The sequence below is a fragment of the Osmerus eperlanus genome, chromosome 17 (genome assembly GCF_963692335.1).
Source record: "Osmerus eperlanus chromosome 17, fOsmEpe2.1, whole genome shotgun sequence".
Taxonomy (NCBI): domain Eukaryota; kingdom Metazoa; phylum Chordata; class Actinopteri; order Osmeriformes; family Osmeridae; genus Osmerus; species Osmerus eperlanus.
Window position 1 is genome coordinate 2,080,412 of NC_085034.1, and position 18,136 is coordinate 2,098,547.

At 45.4% G+C, this 18,136-nt stretch overlaps 2 long non-coding RNA genes across 2 annotated transcripts; one reads left to right on the forward strand and one right to left on the reverse strand.

Moving 5' to 3' along the window:
• Positions 1-1,292: 1,292 nt before the first annotated feature.
• Positions 1,293-2,390, forward strand: LOC134038133 (uncharacterized). Its single transcript, XR_009932637.1, has 3 exons — positions 1,293-1,522; positions 1,869-1,926; positions 2,227-2,390. It is a non-coding gene; the product is annotated as an uncharacterized LOC134038133 (long non-coding RNA).
• A 1,867-nt stretch (positions 2,391-4,257) lies between these two features.
• LOC134037739 (uncharacterized) lies at positions 4,258-10,767 on the reverse strand. Its single transcript, XR_009932569.1, has 3 exons — positions 10,675-10,767; positions 10,455-10,590; positions 4,258-5,914 (listed from the first exon to the last, which is right to left on the reverse strand). It is a non-coding gene; the product is annotated as an uncharacterized LOC134037739 (long non-coding RNA).
• Between the last annotated feature and the right edge of the window lie 7,369 nt (positions 10,768-18,136).

Genomic DNA, 18,136 nt, shown 5'->3' on the forward strand with positions numbered 1-18,136 from the left:
TAGCTGCCGGTAGTGGTGTCGTGGGATTGTGGCGTGCGCCTGCGTCCGTCTGTCTCTGTAGTTTAAAGCCTCATTAGCCTGCTTTCTGGGGGAAAGCTTTGCCCTTGCTCTCTTCCCCTCTGTCTTTCAACACAAACCAGCTACCACTCGCAAACAAATACCTGAACAACACCTACACAAATAGTGTGCCATCTACTCACTTAATACGGAGGTTATGGTAATTTTGACGACAGAGTTTCATTACCATTTGTATTATTGTTATCGTTAATATACTGTGATCTCATCCACATTTCGTTATCATCAATCCTATATATTTTCACGTGATTCTTGTCGTATTCTAGATCGATGCTTCAGTAGCGGTCAACGTCTTGGGCTCTTGTCTAACAGGTAAATCTTCTGTCGACCTGATTATCGAGGACCATAAGGTGGAGATTCTTGTCCTCAATCCTTGCACTCTACCCGTAAAGGCGGAGCAGCGTCAGAGAAACCCAGGACTCACACTATGGTGATCCAGGTACCATCGAGTTGGATCACCAGGAAGAGCCGCCACACCTCCCCAAAACTATGTTGGCTTCTTTTCCCCCCCTCATCGCCCAGGACCAGAAGGTGTAGGTAGTGGCAGGTTCACGCCAGCAAGGGGATCCATGTGTTTGTTAAGTAGGACAGGTCTTTGATCCTTGCCCCCTCCAGAGCCCCTCTGGCCCCAGAGGAGCAGGGCCTTCAGGAGGAAACCAGGCCTCACGCTGCGATGGTCGTCCAGGATTCCCTCCACCTGGTCTCCAGGGAGCCGGCGCTGGGGATCCAGGCCCCGAGCAGAGCTCCTCAGGCCCTGATGGAAGACCTTCTTCTGAGGACAGCTCAGGCCCACACGGTCCTAGTCATCCAGGCTTCCATCCTCCAGACCATCAACGAGCTTAAGCCTGGTGTCAGCAACGCCTGCGGGGACACTGAGGAAGTGCTCCTCCTAGAGGCGGCGCTGACACACACCGCCAAGGTCATCCTGGTCGCCGTGGACGTCCTTGTCAAGGAACAGAAACTTCTGACCCTTGACCCGGAGGGTGTAAGCAAGGAGCTTATGTTCGAGGCAGCGCGAGTCCACACCGCTAAAGTGATTCAGGTGTCTGTCATTCAGGTCACCAGAGAGAGGAACCTTTTGACCTCTGCACTTCCCAGCTCCCCCCTGAAGGCAGAGGACACCGGGGACTCTGATATCCTACCCCAGACCGGTGCCTCTCTGAAGGCACCGGTCTGGTGCCTTCACCAGACCGGTGAAAACACGGTTTTCACTGAAGACACGACGTCAGATCGCCAGCTACGAGCCACGGCTCAGGAGCTTGTCGAAAACATCATTAAGTGTTCCAGAGAGCTGATCCTGGAGGAGATTGAGAGTGCCATAACAGATAAGCTTGATCAGAGACAGGCTCAGGAGTTGACCCAAGCTCACCTGAAAACCAAGCCTGACATTCCTGCCAGGAAGACGCAGAGGACAAGCCCGGCGCTCTCTCTTCAGCAACTCCCACTGGTGAGAAACCGCCTCCTTGTTCGGTTACATTCTCTAAATCGTCGACGTGCTCACGGTACACAATACGGCCGATCCTTTCTCAAACTGTCACTCAAGCTGGGTTGTCGTAGCGATAAGAAAATCGGAGGTAAATTACAGTGGTTATCCTCAGCGTGACATCATTGATAGTCCACGATATGTCTGTCTTTCCATCATCTCTCACTCTCTTCACCATCTCCTCATACATACAACATAAATAAATCATTTACTTTGGTTAGTTATATTTTATAGAGTCAGGAATAACATAATATTATTATTTTTTTTTACTGTATTCTGGTTTGTTTGAATTTGATTTACATTTTTACAGTCACAGACCACAGATCAGATGTCCGGCCTGTGTTGTGGAGTCAGGAAGCTGCACAGTGGTGAGTACCGGCTTGATTACTTACATTTAGAAGAAGAGTAGAAGAAGTATAGGCTGCAGGAGTCAGGTGGCTGAGCGGTTAGGGAATCGGGCTAGTAATCAGAAGGTTGTCGGTTCGATTCCCTGTCATTCCCCAAAAATGACGTTGTGTCCTTGGGCAAGGCAGTTCACCCTACTTGCCTCGGGGGGAATGTCCCTGTACTTACTGTAAGTCTCTCTGGATAAGAGCGTCTGCTAAATGACTAAATGTAAATGTAGGAATATCTGTCATCCCTGTTTGTTTTCTTTTCAGTAGGTGAAGGGAACAAGACAAAGGGGATACAAGGATTCCTCTGGAAAGCCCAAAACCTTTTCAGCTGTTCATCCCATCTCCCTAAGGAGGAGGGCTAGCCCCACACGAACACACCCACGCTGGCTCTTCAAGACACACAGTTTTATTCAACATTTCATAAATAATAAAGTGCTTTGAAAAAAATTACATGTGTGATTTATTGGACATTTTTTATAGATTCAAATCAACTTAAAATCCATCAAAAGTAGGAAGTAATTCGTTTTTCAGATTCTTTTAGGTATATAAAACCTCAAACCTGAATATTAACGATATAACACACAATACTGACCAACGCATTCTATATGCTCTCAAATTCCCTACAGCACTTTGTATTAACCCGTCCATTCCCAAATGGTCAGATGACCACTGATGAAAGGACCAGGGATAGTGGAGCTGTAAGCCGGTCGGTGAGGTAGTAGAGATGTAATCAGCTAATGGCTGCCAGCAGGGTCTGCTTGGCAGATGGATGGACCCATGCGGATATGAGGGCTCCGTGGTGTGACTTGACCTGGAAGTCCAGGTTCAGGGGGCTCCTGTGGGGTGCTAACCCTGGCTCACAGTATGGGCTTTACGCTAGCTCCGTGGCACTGTATGTACTGCACCTCCCTACAGATCTACTTGGGTTTGTGGCGGTATTGTCAAGAAATTACTGAGTCATGTAGAATCTATATTGTTGTCCTCGACAGGGATCATCTGACTCATCCCGTTTTTATCACCATTAGCATCTCCCCGTCTCGCTCTCCTCCTCAGCCTCGCATTAAAACACTCCAAAGATTGATCCAAAATGGGGACTGCAGAGTGGATGCCGTGAACCAGTGGGTCTGGGTTGAGAGCCAAAATGTCTGCCCCGAGGGCTGGTGTTGAGTCGTGGGAGGATCACTGGGAGTCTGAGAGCCGGAGGTATTGATTCTGCCTGACCAAGAGACACAGCTCAGACCAGGCCCCGGCTCCACAGGGGGTGGAGGAGGGGGAGGGGGGGAGGAGGGCCGGGGGGGGGGGGGGGGGGGTCGTTCTTGTTGCTTGGAGTCGTGCAGGCAGACTAGAGCAGAGCTTTAATCTCCACTAATCGTTTCTTAATACGTGCATCCCCAGCCCCCACACACCCTCTCCAGCACACGCACACACACCCGCTCCAGCACACACACACCCTCTCCAGCACACACACACACACACACCCTCTCCAGCACACACACACACACACCCTCTCCATCCCAGGAGATAATCTCCAGTTCCTGGTCCCAGCATCGAGGCCTTGATGGTGGGATAGAAACACGAACAGTCTTACCCTCCGACACAGAAAGACCAAAGGGCAGGACCATGAGTGCAGCTGTACAGGGACTAGTAGGGAAGTCCCACAGACATTATGAAGGATTGTATCAGTACGTATTTAAAAGTATCAAAGTGTTTCAGTGTGCTTAAGAGTCCAGTAGTTGATTATCTCTGAGAGCCATTAGTTTTGGGTAGTCGGTAGTTGTGTGGGTAGTCGATAGACCTCTACCCCGCCTTCCCTAGCTCACACCTCTGTCCATGTCTACACCAGACACTGCGTAAGAATGATGGGTCCTTCTAATCTCATTTCACTAATGCCCCGGCCTGCGTTAATGCACAGGCAGAGCTGTGCTCAGCCTGGCTCCCCCATCCCAGAGAACCACCACTCACCAGCAAAGTCGGTGAGAGACATTAGGATAGGTTGTGTGTGTGTTTGTGTGTGGAGGGGGAAAGGGAGAGGAGAGAGAAGGCGGGGTAGGATGAAAAATGTGGTGTAACCTGAGATGTGCATCCCATCTGGAGAAGGCCCTGCATTGACATGGGCTATCCCACAATGCACTTTGCTGCAGAGACGATCGTTAGAGAAGTCTGAGACAATGGATCAGCTTTTTGAATACGTTTATTTGCATTGTAAAGAGACAATGTTTGCAACCGTTTTTTTTACAGAAAGAACATAGAGCATTACTCTAAATCATAGCCAACAATCACATTCTTACAATAAACGACATAAAACACTTACATGTTTTGTGCAACACTTACATGTTTTGTGCAACAAAGAGTGCTTGTCATCGATGCCTGTTATGTTCTGCAACATGAGACAGGAAGAATAAAGCGAGGCAAATCTGATTCGGCAGCCTGTCTGTCTAGCAGTATAACAGGATACGTAGCAGGCCTCTTTATGCAACGCTGATGCTATGCTGCCCACAATCGCAACATTTCCGTTTTATTTTCTATTTTCTTCAGCCTCGAGACACAAAAGGAAATCCATCTCAGTGCAGGTCGGACATATCAAATACACACCTCGGGCCACACAAGCGACAATACCATCATATTAGCCTGACACTGAAGTGCACAGTACAACATGGGATTTATACACAGGCAGATAAAGTCGTTTTAATCCCTAGATCCCCCTGTCACCCACATAACGGCCCCTGACCCAGTTAAACTGAGCTGAGCAAGGGCCGATCTCTCTGCTCATGGACAGCCCGCTGCAACCCAACCAAATCACTCTCGTGAAAAAGATTCCAAACCCTGAACTCCCATACTCCACCCTTTTTCCCCAAAGCAGGTTTTGGAAAAGGAAGGAGAAAAGCAGCATTGAAAGAGGAGAGTAAGGTGACACCACACAGTTCGCTAATTATGCCTCTGATAGGCACGAAGAGAGGTACCCCCTGTTGGCTGGCTGAAGGCTGAAGAGGGCCTCTTTATTCTGGAGGCTTACGTAACGCTGGGCCTCCTCTTCTGTGCAGACTCCTGTTCCAGACGAGCTCTAGCACACCCGACTGACCGAATCAGAGTTGACGAGAGGTCGACAGTGAAGGAACCCGTCAAAACGTAGACTTTCCCCAAAAAGACACACCCCGTCGCAGCGGTCAACTTACTCTGACGATATCTTAAGTGTGCCGTCCTGGGTTATTTTCGACACATCATCACGCTTTATGGCTTTTCTTGCCCCGTGTCATTTGAGCTGTGAGACCGGGGTGTGCAGGGGAGGAACACAAAGTCTCACCCCGCCCTGCAGCGCCAACAGCCACTCACTCGTGGAAGAATCTCCCTACACTAGACGAGTTCCACCTCCAGTTCCACTGGAGAAAGAGGTGAAGGGAGAGTCGTGGCGACTCCGAGCACGGAGATGTCCTCTCCAGTCCCTTCCTGGTCATGGGCCGAGCTCTCCGGCAGTAGTTGGCAAGTCTAGAACCACCGGATCCATCTACCTCACCAGTGTGAGTTCTACCATTGCCAAACACCGCCGAAGAGCTGCCTTGGTACTTCATACTTGCGCCGAAAAACCGCGAGCAGCTGTCTTGATGTGGATGGTGATTGACACTAGTATCCGATGACTAGTTCTATTGATAAGCATAAGTACATTAGGAAATCCCATTTCTTCTACAACGTTTTGTCACATGGGAGGTGACCTGTGGCAATGGTAGGTTGCCCTCAAAGATGCCGCTGGAAAGAGACACAACCACCATCAGGCCATTTTCAGAATCCACTGAGGATGTCTGCTATATCTGATCATGAGTTATCGGTCGTTTCTTTCAATCGTTCCTTTGTCTTCTTCCTTGTTGTCTGAGCTGCCGTCCTTGAGAGGAATGGAGTCTTGAGTCACAGCACAGTTGCACTCAGCGGCATATCTTTACAAAGTGGTCCACGTCCATCCAATCATCTCCTACAATCAGATAATGAGGTTCAGATTACATTGTGCACAACAACTGAAAATTGAAAATGATCTAATGAGTGCATGAAGACAGGGAATCATTAGTGTCAAGCTGTCGGTTTCCAAGACAAGTCAACCTGGTAATGCAGAGTTAGTTATGTTGAAGTCCAGATGTAAGCCTTTCATGTCCTATATTGGCACTACACATAATTGCTCAAAGTATATATACAGAAGCAAAAATGTGCTAGTGCCAAAATAGGCCAAGAAGAAGAGGGCCATCCCAAGGCAAGTTGTGAGTTTGAGAGAATCCCAGAGACTAGAGTCTCCAGCCAAGTCGAACCCCACCAAACATCCCAGCGACCACTTCTCATGCAGCCGGACCAGAGCAGTGTGGAGCTGCCCCCCCAGCCAGAGAGCTGGGCGGAGGACAGGAGAGAGAGGAAGTTAGACGTGGTGGATGGGCGTCATCCAGCGGTTCTTTCTCTGCTCTGTTTATGGCCCTATGGTAATTCACTGATAGTGTGCTTTCACAGTGAATTCTACCAGTGCCATACACAGAACAGGAGTCGTAATCACCCAAGCACAGAAGGCAGCTCACCAGACAGAGAGAGTTTGTTAGCCAGTTATCCCAGCAGAAGCTAAACTGACACCAGAGACCGCACCATTTGGAGGAGAGAGAGGTAGGCTATTCCCTGGAGGGGGGGGTTGGGGTGAGAAGAGGATGAGAGTTGAGAGGCATGCATGATTAGATAGAAGCAAAGTGAGGGGACAGTGGTTATCAGGACATGGTCAGTGTGGCGCGGTGTGGCTCTGCAGAGGACGGATGAGGGTGGAGGAACAGTTACTAGGCTGCTAGAAGATGGGAAACAGAAGATCGTGTAAGTCCGCTTCCTAGGAATGAACACATCATTCTAATTCCTGAACACTAATACCTCACGTGATCTGCTATTTTTCGATTTCCAAGAAAGGGAAGGGTGGGGTTAGCAACTGGGCTGCACCTAGTTTGTGGCGTTTCTTGTGGTAAAGCGACAGGAAATAAGACCATTTGTGACTCTTTTGGGTCGACAGTCATAAAATTGACTTTTTTTAAAGTCAGTCCAGCGCAGCAGGGAGTTTGGCAGGATAACTTCACTCTGGTAGACGATGCCAGAATACAAACTGCTCTTGGCCTTCTGAGCCACACATGTTGTCAGTGCTATTAACGCCCCCCCGTTTAACATTCTCATTAGATTTGGGTGATTTGTTTTGATTTTTAATATATTTGGCAGCTCACAAAATATACAAACGAATTCAAAAGGTCCGTTACACAATCTAAAAAACAACCATCAATACGTAAGTAAACTAATGGCAAACATTCTAATCTACAACCGTAATCAGTGCCATCATTTTACCCATGATGCTCTCCTGCTGAGAACATGCCTTCGTGTGTCAGATCTTTCCGGAACCTCACACTCATCTGCTGACACTGTTCACCTCCGAGTTGACTTCTTCACAGGCTCCACTGAGCTGGTTAGCCAATCACATCCATGCTCCATACCCAGGGAGGACAGGGGGCAGGGTGGGTGTGACAGACCCAACCCTACCAGCCGCACAGCAGCTTACTTAGAGCCTTCTCAGGATCTGATTGTTCTACCCAGCAGCCAAGATTTGTCTCTCTTAATCTTTGCAGATTAAACGAAAATAAAAAAATATACATATTGCGGACACGCACAAGAGGATTTTAGTTTCGTCCTGCCCAAATTCAACTGTAGGACTGAGTCCTTGCTGTAATTGCGTCAGCTAGCACACACTAGACCTACCCCATGGAAAGACAAACACAAACAGTGCCGACTCCATAGTTCCATCCTGCAATATGGAAAATGGGTTACTACCCCCTTGAGCATAGACCACACGATACACTCGCCCTTAACAGCCCGTTGAGATGTTTAAAAGCGAGGTATTAACCCTCTGCTAAATGTCCTCATGAACGTGTAACCCATACCATTGTTCAATTTGACTCTTTCCAAGCACATTGCATTCTGCAGCACTCTGCCCAACTAAGCAAGCATCCGAGTTTGACTGCTGGGGTTTCAAAGATTCAAAACCTATTTTTCACTCTCCCGAAACTGAACATTGCTGCCACACTGCGTAGCTCTTTGACGACTTCAACAAGGTGACTTAAACCGCAGAGTTGCGTCCTCCAAATGTGACAGAAACCTGACACACCAGGAGTAAACTCACTCACAAAGTAGTGTGCTCCAACAGAAAGCCTCTCATGAACTGATACACCTTGAGTCTCTTCCTTAGTCAGCCTAGTGGCTGCATCCCAGTCAGTGTGAGTGCTATAGCGGTCCTCCATCTCCTGGTCTGCTCTGCCATGCCTCAGACAGCCACACCCTGCTAGGCCAGAGTGACGCCATTAGCTCTCTCACCCTGGGCCCTGCAGTGAATGGAGATTCCATTGATTCCAGCGATCAAACCATGTTCTAAGTGATTCTTCAGAAGCCCAAATGGCTCCCAGAACAAGACTCCTGTTGCCATTTCCTGGAGAAATCAATAAGCACTAAAAAGCCAAGTTGAAAAAAGACAGGATCCTTTCAGGTTTGTCTGTCTTGTTTTTCCCCACACCAATGATTAAAGAATGAATCGGCTGGAGATATTGGCAATGCGTCATTGTTTAGTCAATGCAGATCCAACCTTTCTGTGAGAAGATTCCAGTATATTGGGCATCTAGTCTGAAACTAATTCATGCAAAACAATAAAAACCTGACTAGAACCACTGTTAAACATATCAATATTCTTTTGAATTTGATAATAATCCAGTTAACAGTACCTATGTAGATGTTAAGCAATATTTTACTGACTAATGTGATCTGATTATCTGCGTAGTGGACATTTGAAGACCTAATGAAAACCTAACTGCCTAAAACAAAGACAAGCATCTTCCTCAAAATGCCTGAATCAATGATGAAATTAACAAATAACATTATGACAAACAATGAATGCAATTTGGATTACATCCAAGCAACATTCAATGATTGTAAAACGACTTAATCCAGATTATAAAATGCATATTTCATTACATATTTGTTTTAAATGTTTTCAAGAATGTATGTATCAATCTACGTTTGAATTAATACGTTTGGAAACGATCCATTACTCCATCACTTCGGTCCTAAAAAACTAATTTCAACCAAAGTTCTATTATTCATGGTAAATGTAGGCCTATTAAGTGGGACTGAATGCAACTTGTATGAAGGTGATGCATTGCGTGCATTGTCTGTACCATGATTATTTTCTGGTCAGCCTTCGTTAATTTAACCCCAATGACAGCGGCAAAGCCTTTCTGTTAATCGCATTTGTCTGAGTCTACAAGTCTTCCCAGTTCGGTTATTTTAGGAGCGATTTGGCAAGACGCGCCTTGGTCTCCCTCCTTGGACACGATATGTTGAGGCAGTCAGTTCAAAAGAGATTAGGTTACCGATTTGATGCATAACCTATTGTTTATGATACGTAACATTTCTAAATTCAAATGAGGCCTAAAACATTATAAAGTGCAGTTGCACAAAATAATTACTCCCTATTCCGTTGAATAAATCTGTTTGATTAAAATGTTTGGAGTTACGTTTAGATAGACGATTAATACAATTAAATCAAATCTCCAATCAAATACAAATCTAAAGAAATATCAATAGCATCACTCCACACAATATGTAAAACAGGAACGCTTATATACATACAGGTGCTTGGTTTGAGAGGACGGAAAATACACCTGTTCTTTCAAAGCTATGTGGCTGTCAATCACCCATGTAGTAAATAGGCGTATTTGCGTTGAGTATTACATTACACTGTTCGTTTAATATTCTAGATAATATAGGCCTACTGTACATTTTAGAGCGCGTTTGTAAAAAAAAATATGTATGATCTTTTTTTTATTTCGTTTTAGTGGTAACATAATGCTATTAAACGGATTAGGCGATAAACTGAATCGAAACCTGGTCTATAACATTACAAAAAAACAAATAATAGCCTTTGAAACCACATTATGAACTATGAATATTAGAAGTGATAACTTTCCCACAAACATATGATCGAACCAATTGCCTATTAAAAAAACATTTGGGTGCCTAAATATCCTACCTTCTCTTGACCCAGTGAGTTTGAACCATTTGAAGAAAAAAAAATCCTGCGGTTACATCTAGGCACAAAACAAATAAACTAGCCTACGTTAATCCAAAATGATTGAAAATTATACGCAAAAAACAGACTATACAACATCGTCTACCCTGTCCAAGGGCCGCGTGCCTCTTCCTCAGAGATCAAGAGCTAACTGAAATAAAATGCAGTGGAGTCTGCTCGAGGATATGCTCGCAATGTCAGGATCACGTTTATCATAATCAACGGAAAACTGTTCGCACCGCTTCATTCAACAAGCAAAACTACATTCGAAGCCTCCTCGAGCCCTTATCCTCAACTAAAGAATTACAATGGAACAAAGAAATCCAAGCGGCGTAGTTAACTTCCTGAGTATCAAATATCAAATTCAGCCCCTCTCCCCTGCGTACTCTTTTACCTGAGAAAAAGGCTGATCACGCGGTGCTGTGGCGACTCCAGGTGTGCGAGCCTCCTGTTGGCTCCGTTTTCCACCGTCTATTCCGCGCGCAGCTATCGTCTCTGCTTCTGCCCCCAAGCCGCTCTCCTTGTTTGGGCTGCGAGAGCAAGGATTTGCCAGTGGAAAAGATAATTAGTTTGTAAGCATCTTACCCTTGTACCAAAGGAATAATCCAACCCACCTCTGTCTCGCGTATTTTGCGATGTCACTGCCTCAGGTGGGGGTTTTTTCTTTTAAGGTGGAGCTCGCGGGAGGCAAGGCAACGATAAAAGTGCCTAGATTTTGGCTTCAGGACTATAGCAGTCTAAAGAGATGCGGATTGGTTGTTGACCGGATTAAACGCTTTCATGGCGAATTATTTGGTCCACCTTCTCTTTATTGATGGCATGAACTATAGGCTAAGGTCCAAGTCCCCCAAAAATAAACTAGTCAAGGTAACCATGTTGGAGATAGATTTGTAAAGATTGCCATAATTACCTTTACAAATAATATGTTGTGCTTAAAAAAAAAGAAGCCTACATTCACGTACTGCGGGTATTTACAGTGTCAATTTATCACCGAGGAAAATTGCTGCATCATTTCAGCGCTATCGCCAGAAAGAAAGTGAAACATTTGACTATAGCCTCTTTATTTTTCTTAGATTTCTTTTGTGACTTTTTTAGTTTGATCATTTGTATGGAACTACATGCAGGAAAGCAGCCCAAATATTGTGTCCGCGGGACTTTAAGACAGGTAGTACCAGTAGACAATAGAAGGTCTGTCTCGAGGAGTAAAGGAACAGAAGAGGGCAAATGGTAGACTTACTTAACCGCGCAGGCAGACTTGGCCTGCTTGGAAAAAAGCAACTCGCGCTGGGTCGACATGGCTTAAATATTTCTGCTTTCTTTCTGTTATGCTAATTTCCGTTTACAGCATTATGCCTTCTTGGCACTTTAAAAACATTTAACGCTTCTCACATTTCGTTAATTGCATATTATAAAAAAAGCAATGGCAATGTTCTCTTTAAATGAATGCCAGAATTTACGCACGAGCTGTGACTGTGCAGGCGGCCTCACCACGCCATGCGGCAAGCTGATAGTGGCAATCATGGGGGTAGGCGAGTGCTGCATTTTCCGAAATTAAGCCTGGGACACAGAGACAATTGCGGAATCTTACCAGCCCCCACTCCAGGATTAGGTTTAGTCGGCTGTCATAGTGTTGAGCCTGCAGTTCTTGGGTTGAATTGCTGCAGGATCAAATGACCCTGTCCAGATGGCCAATGATTATCAAGAACAGAGGAAAAAATACTGCATTTCATATGAACAGTCTGTGGCCCTGCCTAATGTGCAGTCTGTCCACTATAGCCCTTCCTCTCATAGTTTACCCTTTTACTGAATCCACAAAACATCTAGTGTATGGCTTAAATCAAAATAAAATATAATCAGGTAAACATATTTGGTAGAAAGGTTTATATTTTATTTCCAATTATTCGTTTAGCCTTTCTTAGCTTTAGACCTAGCAGACCGATTGCATCAACAAAACTATCAGTAATCCATACAACCTGAGATGGGATGAGAGGCCACGAGGCTGGTAGTCAACCCTTCGATGAAGGTGTCACTCCTTGTCGTCCAAACAACGGACCCAAGAGGATTCAACCGACGGTCACGCTTAACGTTTTACGCAAGGACTCACTGCGGCCTACGGTGAGGCAAAGTGAACCAGTAAAGGATGACATGTGCAATGGTGGAAGGATGCCTATTATATGGAGGTCAATTCTACCCATACTCCTCTCCGGCGGCTCGCTTGAGTCCATATACCTGCTGTTGATAATTAGACAGATAGCGGTGTGGAAAAAAAAGGTCCAATATTTTCTAGTGAACGGACTGGCGTTAGTGTTGCGGGTTTGGTTACATCCTTTCAAACTCAATAGCGACAGTGAAATCTATCCTTGGTGACACATCATCACCGTCAGCTTTGTGACCTCAAGGACGGCCTAGACCATCCTTACACACTCCTCTCCAAACCGCATACTTTGTTTCCACCTGGAAAACCTGTAACTTTAGCTACGGATCATCTGTGTGTGAGACGGACCGTATAGAAGACGAGAAGGGCCGATTAATTTTTAAAATACTAATTTAGTTCTACTCATTCCTTCCCCAGTTCCAGATGACTTTGTGGGCCCAGCCCATGTACCACCTGCCAGGAAAAGTAGGCTATCGAATGTACAGAGCGCTCTTCTGGCATGACATGTATTTTTCAGGGACTATAGGCTACACGATAGGGGCACTGAAATAATAATGCGCAATAATTAGCAGACTCAAAATGCTTAATTTTTTGTATTTTGTTTATTGAAGGTCACGGTCATCTAAAGATAATAAAGTGCTTTTAGGTTTAAGGTTTTGACCTCACATCAAAATTACTATTCCGTTTAATAAATAGGATTGTATGATAAAACAAAAAGAAAAAAAATCATGAACTAGCCTACATTTAGTGTTAGGGTTATTCATAATATAGGCCTATATATAAAAATACAAAAACGCGCTGATGACTTGCAGGTTAGCCTACAGTTTAGTATCGTAGCCATATTGTCAATATTCCTTTGAAAATCTCACGCATCTTCAGTGTTAATAATCCGGATTAACGAATTAGAACAGGACGTCAGCGCCTGGTTGATCAATTATCAAGAAAAATACGCAAATAGGCATACGGAACTGACATCCCACACAAAATATATCATAAATTAATATTATTTTAATATTATCAGCCTACTTCGGCAAAGAAAAATTCGTTTGTGTGTCATTTATCTATATCCCAAGACAGGGATATAGATAAATGATTAGACAGACAGGCTAGTGAATTCATATAAAACGTGAACAATCTATCTATAGGTAGGTAGGCAAAAACACTTTAATAGCTCTTTAATTGATTTAGCTCCGTCATTTTCTGATTTACATCTCGATCAGACACCGTAACTTTACTCTCTTAATAATTTTAGAAGACCGTTCTGATTATTTATGTTTTCATACAAATGAACCCCCCTCCACCCCCTCTCCCCGAAAGTAAATAGCTAAAGGTCTGCACGTCAAAGCAGCCAGGCCAAAGCACAGACAAAGGTACGTAAAAAGTAAATGAATCCAAAATATTAACACAAATTGATGAAATAATTAAAAACAGCTACACAGATCATACTATAAGAAAGTATGATTTTGAATAGTTAAATATGAGTAAATATTTTAATGTTTTTAAGTTTGAAAGCATGCCATGGAGGTAGCGTGTGTTTTCCTGCACGCTTGGACCACCATAACAGCTATGTTTGGTATATCAGATAGACACCCCAGCTTCCGGGCTGGATGGTCCAGTAAGATGTTACAGTACCTGGGAGGTCCTGTTTATCAGGGGGGCATCTATTAGTAGAGACCTGGGTTCATCTTGCAGCAGGCCCCCACAGTTTCACTGTAACAGAGCCTGCAACATGAGACCATCCACTGTCTGTCACTCTAGTCACCCTTGAAACACTACCAAAAAGCTGCCATCTTGTCTATCTTGGTAACATATTCCGCCAGTTGCCAGAAGGATGGCATTTCATCCTGGATAACAAGCACCCCTCACGTTAACTGTCACACTAATGAAACGACCAGTTTAATAGTTTTAATTCCTCTAGAGTTCCTGTTGACAACAATCATAACATGCCTTCTTTATCAGTTGCATTAGCTAATCTACGCTGAGATGCTGCAGTATGCAAGCAGTCAAACACACACCCGGTTTGAAACCACTGAGGATTTCAGCCCTTACAGGGTTGTACGTTCGTATCCATCTTTCACAAGTACATGAAGAGAGGAAGTCAAGATTCATGGCCCACCAGTGGCTCAAGACCACTGCGGCATTCTGGGATTTCAGATTCCAATCCATCCCAACATCTTAGAGAGACTGCATAAGAGACAGAGAGACTGCATGACCAGTCCTTGGAAGTTCACATGGACAGTCTTGACATGTTGAGGATTAGGCCTTCTACCAGCTATTTTATTTAGTATTTATTTGTAAAATAATGAATTTTCTGTGGATAAATCTAAACTTATTGAGTTTCCTAAATAAAAATACAGTAGAATTTATTTTAATTCTAATGGAATAAAATACACCTTTACTGTGTAGACTTAAGTCTTCTTAACACAGGGTTGGTGTTGTACCACCCCCCGTTGTGGAGTCTGGGGGCTTTGTGATGATTTAAAAACACCAGAGTCACTGGTCCTGCTCTTCCATGTCCAATCAGAGCTCCTATGCGGGACTATGACATCATGTCATGAAGGCCCACAGGTCTCCAGACCAACGCACTGCGGATAAAACAGCTCTAAATATTTCATTGAGGAGCTCGGGTTGCAGAAGCCCTTGAGGTCAGGACAGTCGAAAGGCAGACGCCTCGCCCTGCCTCGCCCCGCCCCGCCTTGCCTCCTTCTCTGTAGCTGCAGGGAGAGGCTGAGGGAGGAGGCTTGGGAAAAAGGATGAGGGGAGGAGGGAGGCTTGTGGGCAGGGGGGGAGGCTAGAGAGAGAGGCTTGGGGGGAGGTATTGGGAAGAGGCTGGGGGAGTCTCATGGGAGAGGCTTGGGTGTGTTGGGGCGGTTCTGTTTTTCAGCAGCGGAGAGGCAGACTGACTCTACAGCTACACAGACACCAGAGACAGTTCCTGTCAGTGATGGGACGTAGAAATCGCGTGCCTGTGTGTGAAAGCCCAGACCACTTACACCATATTCCAATATGTGTGCCCTGTAATCCGCTCTACTGCCGGGTCTGTTGGTAGACGCTTCAACCTCCGACATTCCTCCTGATGTTGAAGCCCCTGGAGGGATGCAAAGTGAGGGATGTGCTGGGGCCTGTGGGCTGGGACAGAGTTTGCTACAGAACCAGGCTGAGGTTCAGAGAGAAGCATGGAGATGAAATGACACAGTCGGGAGAAAGAAAGGGCATGGGTTCAACAGTGGATGAGAGATAGAGGGAGGGAGGGAGGGAGGGGGAGAGGGAGGGAGGCAGGGAGGGAGGGGGAGAGGGGGAGAGGGAGGGAGGGAGGGAGGGAGGGGGAGAGGGACAGAGGGGGAGAGGGAGGGAGGGAGGGGGAGAGGGAGGGAGGGAGGGGGAGAGGGAGGGAGGGAGGGATCATGTGTCCTATATCCAAACCCTAGTCTCTAAAGTGAGAGTTTCAGAGGGATATCTATGCAGATTACACACGCCAACCACTTTTAATCAAAAGGAAAAGAGGAAATGCTTATTATTCAGCATCGTTTCAGCACTCGTATGTTCGCATGAAATCAGGGAGACAAGAGGAAGGAACAGATTGCTGCGTGAGAATACATCGTTTTAGTGAAGATGAGATTAAATAGCCGTATGTCACAGCTTTTTTTTCTTTTTACTGCGATGATTATGTGAGAGGAGAACAGTAGTGCTCTCTACTGGCCTATTATGGAACTGCACATGGTCCGGGTTTGGTGTGGTCTGGAGACATGAGAGCCAGGTGAATTTAGCCTGTAAACCATTTAACGGGTAAAGTTTAACCCGTCTGATAACAATCCAAACACCTTTCATTGGAACCTAGTCGATTTGTAAACATTCTAATTGCTGTGAATAGAATAACAGAATGCCTTTGTCAGCGACATTGCTGATACTCAAATCAAAACAATTATTGTGAATTGGATTCTTTGTTCTGGATTATTCTTTATCAGATTACCTCTGCACCTCACCAGGGTGACGGAGTAGTCTGGCTTTATCCTGCCACAAAATATACGAGTCACTGGTCTTCGTCTTAAATCACTTTCACGTCAATCTGTACAACAGTAAGTTTGACAGCAAGGGTACAAGTAGTTATTTATATCTTTGAAAGTGTTTTTTTTTTTTTACTGAAAGCAAATCAGATGAAAAGGCAGTAGTATTCTGACTTTGCTCAGAACTCATACCCCAGATAAAGTACCTGCAATGTGCCTCTTTCTCGACATTTTGAAACACGTAGTTCATGCTGTAGATAGTATAGTAAAGTAGATTGGATTCAAGTTGTGGCTTCCAATGCCTGGGGTACTGACCTCCTTCTCTGGTTTCACTGCAGTCAGGTTGAAACACTGGTCTACATTGTTAGATGGGTTTGGAACAAGTCGCCATTGAGGCGGTGGAAGACTTGAGACTGCCACCTAGTGATCAAACAATTTATTCAGTTGCTGAGGTTCAAATTGGTGACACTGGATAACCCTTGTGTTCTCTTCGGGTCATTCTGACCCATCAGTCATTGTTACCCACCGTCGTATTGTGACAACTTTACCGCATACAAAAACAAAGTGAAGCATTTTCTTTTAACCGTCGGGCTGTCTCAGACCCTCCACATTGCGAAGGTTAAAAGAAAATGATTTTTATTTGTTTTTGTATTGGGTAAAATTGGGTAAACACAACGCTGGTTCGTTATGAACCTTTGGGTCATGTGACCCGAAGGCAGCACAAGGGATAAAAAAACAAACATGATCAGAATATGCTCAATAGTACATTATATCATACACACACCACTGGATGTTGTGTATTTATTCGTTTTTAAAGGTTCAGGTGTGCAACATTTTTAGATGGAGCCAAACAAAAGGCACTGGGACAAAGTTTATACACATTTAATGTTTTATTAAAAAAGAAGTTATAACAGTTTATTTATACACAACTATTTAAGAGATTATAATCCTATAGATAAGAGAGCATTTGTCCTTTGTGACAAGCATGCCCACTTCACAATGCAAAGTAAAATGTGTGAGAAAATCTAAAGGAAAATGAGAAAAAAAGTGAGTTAGCATAAGACCAAGGACGGTAAAAAAAAAAAAAAAACACCCTTTGAAGATTTTTTTCAAGTATCACATACTAGGTACCAAATACATAGTTTACAAAAAAAAAATAACAGTAACAGCCATTTTTCATGCTGTGTGTGTGTGTGTGTGTGTGCACGCTGTCCTCTGTTGGTTGTAACAATAGTCAGCCATCGTCGGTCACGGTTCCACTCGACAGAAACTCAAAAGACAGAACGATGAGGGTCTGCGCCGGGGTTGAGTCCCGTCAAGTCCACACCAGAAGCATGCAGGAGCACGGGAGAGGAACAGCCAACAAACTGGGGGGGGGGGGGGGGGACGTGGGGGGGGGGGACGTAGGGGGGGGGACGTAGGGGGGGGGGACGTAGGGGGGGGACGTAGGGGGGGGACGGGACGTAGGGGGGGGGACGTAGGGGGGGACACGTAGGGGGGGGGGGGGGACGTAGGGGGGGGGGGGACGTAGGGGGGGGGACGTGGGGGGGGGGACGTAGGGGGGACGACGTAGGGGGGGGGACGTAGGGGGGGGCTGCCACAGCGGATCAGAGACCCTGGCTCTGCTGCTGGTGAAGACACAGGCCTCTCTGGGTCCTCCTGTTTGCGTGGGACAGACAGGTACAGCACCCTGGGCTGGGCAGACAAGCTTAGGTCCTCTCTCCTTTGTTTATCCAAGCAGGGTGTTGTAGGTATGCCAGGGGATGGCTGTGAAGGGTTTGGATATGCAGTTCTCTCATTGACACTCAACAGGAATGGGTGTGCTGTGTCGACCGAGCGCCCTGTCTCTCTATACTATACTTGAACACGGGTTGACACGGGTGTTTAATGCGGGTAAACTGATGTAGACGTGAAACC